Source organism: Photinus pyralis, unplaced genomic scaffold (genome assembly GCF_008802855.1).
Source record: "Photinus pyralis isolate 1611_PpyrPB1 unplaced genomic scaffold, Ppyr1.3 Ppyr1.4_LG5, whole genome shotgun sequence".
NCBI classification, from domain to species: Eukaryota; Metazoa; Arthropoda; class Insecta; order Coleoptera; family Lampyridae; genus Photinus; species Photinus pyralis.
The window spans coordinates 2,324,289-2,328,177 of record NW_022170596.1 but is presented as its reverse complement, the minus strand read 5'-3'; the positions used below and the strand labels follow the sequence as shown (position 1 = coordinate 2,328,177).

General features: G+C 36.9%; 1 long non-coding RNA gene across 1 annotated transcript; it reads left to right on the top strand.

Moving 5' to 3' along the window:
• The first annotated feature begins 1,411 nt into the window (after positions 1-1,411).
• On the top strand, positions 1,412-1,757 carry LOC116170472. The gene is made up of 2 exons (XR_004145244.1): positions 1,412-1,529; positions 1,584-1,757. It is a non-coding gene; the product is annotated as an uncharacterized LOC116170472 (long non-coding RNA).
• The last annotated feature ends 2,132 nt before the right edge of the window (positions 1,758-3,889 follow it).

The following is a 3,889-nucleotide window of genomic DNA, read 5'->3' as shown; positions in this document are numbered from 1 at the left end:
TGGATTTCTTTTCCCCTACTGCGTTAATATCTGGTTCCGTTTAGAAAGGTTTTGCCATAATTTCTCATTAAGAGTATGAACTAATTGACCGCAATAGTTGCCGCTGGATTATTAAACATAATACGATTATCTCTCGCATTACTGCATGTCGCTTGTCTGCCAATTGATTAACCCGCCGAAGTTTAAATGCATTATTAATTGAAAATTACAAGAGCGAATTATTTTTAACAGCTTTATTGGAAATTTCATTCCTTAACGAATATGCATCTACAGATTCCACTGAGTGCAAAAGATGACAGCTTAACCTTCCTGTAAGTGAGGTATATTAGCACACATTTCTGATTCCTTAGAAGAAAAGGGATGCATTTATTTTTTTTATTGAAAAACAACGCACCACAATTTTTTGATAGCGAGAACCTTGTTATAGATTTTTTGTAATCGAAAAACCGTCGACGTCGAAATTTCGGCACACGGACCTACAAGTAATGAATTCCAAAAATTCCTCCTACCGAAACATAGATATACGAGAACTGGTCTAAATCATGAGCAGTCCTTGGCATTGCAAAACCAAAACCTCCCCCATGTCAAAATGTTTACGGTATTACGTTTTTCTTTCCCTACGGGCCTGTGTCACAATGTCAACAATTAGCATTAATCTGGCGAAATATACAAATGGTATAAATATACCAAATATAGAATTTAAAAAAAAAAGTTTGCCTCAATCGGAAATCGAACCCTGGCCGCCCGCGTGGCAGCTATAACGATTAAACGAACGACGACGATCACTAGTATCTTAATTAGATATTTATTTACTTATTTATTTATTGCTCCTCTTGTTCTAGGCCCTCAACAGGCTTACGCCCAATTACAGAGTGACCCGCATAATGCTTTTTAGAGGTGCCCCTGCAGAAGGTCTTAAGTTGTTCTATTCTACTCCGGTATTTACCTTAAGAATTAGGAAAACTGCAGGAAAACCTAATTCGGAGTAGCCGGCAGAATGCTCGAAACTGATCTAAGGAAATTCCCATCTCTACCACAGATGAAAAATTCACCTCAAACCAGGTTCGAACACCCGACCTCCGGATTTATAGATATTATCCTCGCCATTAGAGATTGCCGGTACGTCATAGTTCACAATCGTATGGTTTAATATGAAAAATATGAGTCAAATTACTTCCGTAATAATGCCAACTTGATTAGAAAATATACTCCGAGGTGGCGACAGCTGTCATTTATTGGATGTTTATTTGAAGGTGCAAAACTGTCAAATCGCAGAAAGTATCGTTAGTCGATTTTGGTTTTTAATTGGTATAAAATATCGTAGTTTCGTTATTAACGTAATAAAGACGGTGAGAAAACGAAATCCTTGTAATCTAACAGGTCATTAATGCGTTATTTTTACAGGCCATTGGGAAGATAAACCCATTTTTGTAAGCTGCCTCATTACAATGGAATTTTTCCAAAAATGTGAACATTTAGTAATTACGCTACGTCAGAATTATTACAATGGTCGGGTCTTGCATTCATAAGTGAGTTTGCCGATAAAGAATTATAAATTTACAATTAGAGTATTCAATTCATAGGTTATTCGATTTCCATACACCCAGCTGCACATTTTGCAAGACTACCACGTTTCAAAGTTACTCACTGTTACTTATGATGGCTTACAATAAGGATAAATTCAAAATGATACACTAAATGGATATTAATTATGTTCAAAATATATTATAATATACGACGCTGTCACTATCACTGTATTTCTATTTCATATTTATACTTTTTTTTACATTTTTAACACAGTGTTAGATTACTAGGAATCAGAAATGAGAAATAAGCAGCCTCTCAACTGGATCCTGATGTTGATCTTCCTTCTACCCTACGCAGTATAGAACGTGTGTAGAAATGTTTTAACGAAACTTGCGGGGCCGTTTCTTACCCGGGCTTTCCAAAACAGGGTTAGATGCCGCCCTTGTCTTGATGCTTCGCACCGTCCTCTCAGATATACCCAAATCGTTGGCCATTCGCTATAATTTTGTGTTTGTACTAAATGAAAATATAAGTATATATAATCACACTTACTTCTTGAACAGCAGATACGGGTTTCAATGGATCACCGTTTTCTTTCTCCTTCTTAAAATATTGCACTAAGTTTAACACAAGCTGTTGTGCTTGTGCATGCAAAGTTTTACCCTTTGCAGACATGGGAATTCGTAGAGAGAGTTTAAAGTGATTAATAGGATACACGTAAGTGACGGATTAGTTCTCAAAAAAACTGATTGAATTCATACGGTTTACAAAACGCATTAGTTATTCGTTTTTGTTTTTTCTCTTTCTACCACATTATCTCATTCAATAACTCACTTCGTTTCCTTCAAATGCACTTCGAATATTCACTGTCTTTATTTGATGTGCTGTTTTTCATGTGACTTTACTATAAAAGTTTTGGATAGCTAGAATCATTTACTTATGACGTACCGGCAATCTCTAATGGCGAGGATAATATATGAATGCCAATGACAATAATCTAAACGCGCCGACGAAAGGCAAGTAGGCTTGTGGAGTTTGAGACTATTCATATTTGTAAAGCTACGTCTTAATACTTTGGGCTGGGGAAAACTAAGACCGCATTGAAGGTCACATAGTTTAACACTTGGAAAAAGTTGAGGCAGAAAGGTAAAGCACCTGAGGAATGAGGAAAGTGCAAGGAACAATGGAAATGGGAGAAATAAAGAAGGGAAAATCATGAAAACTCCGACAGCAGAAGGTAAATTAATTCAATGTAATTAAGCGACTGGGTGCATGTAGATGTATGTATATAACAACTATAACAAACTACCAAACAAGAAAGTGAGGATAGTAATGAGACCTTGCAAGAATCCAAAGGAGAACAGAACGCAACAGAAGTTATACCCCAAGATGTCAAATGAGGGAGATTAGAAAACCTCATTGGGCGGTTGGGGAAGAGAGTGCCGAAGAGACCAAAAAAGAAGAAAGGTTTGCCGGATGCCATACCATTATTATAGAACGCTTGGAGGAGTTGATGCATTCAATTTTAAACGATACCGGAACTTAAGTGAGCGTAATATCGGAAGAAATGTTTGGCAAAATTTAAAGAAAAAAGCCAGGAACAGTGGATTTATTGAGCGGCGAAATTTCATTACAATGAGTGACAGGTTTCCAAAGTCATAAAGCGAGTCATAATTAATTTGAGAATAGAGGAGGACCAACTTGAACACCAATTATTGGTAGTTAAAAAATTGGAATTGATCCGTATTTTATAGTCCGGGAGGTAGTGTCACTTTTCAACGTACCATAGTATGCACGATGATATTGATTTGTTATAATAATAATAATAATAATCGCATGTTATGAATTTTACATTGAAATCCCTATGACGCGTTAATCAAGTCACCACCCTGTATACTTGTATGGTCACGTTCAATACTTATAAGTACGAATGTAACAGGTCCGACTCGCAGACCAATTACTTTTTGTCACCAAAAGAGCGAAGGTCGGTCCCCTTGGAGTATTTTTTAAGGCGATCTAGATAGTACACGTACACTTGAAGTGTTAAACCTAGAGGAGCATGTGGAATTTTCTGAAACCTCCAAGTAGCGAAAAAGTTCCTTGTTTTCGCTTGCAACCCTTGATTTTCAAAAGAAAGCACACAAATACGTTTAATACATTAAAATCCGTAACAGACTACCGAAGGCTATAGAGGCTGTAGAAAAAGTTGACGGCGCTATTTTATTTGACTGGCAACTGGCACTATCACCAGTAGATTGCAGGGCCCTAATGAGCACGAACTGTAAACCACTTTGTATAATCGAGTGAACGGAATTGTTCATTTGCAAGCTGCCCTGCCATTATGATTTTTGTATGGATCCAT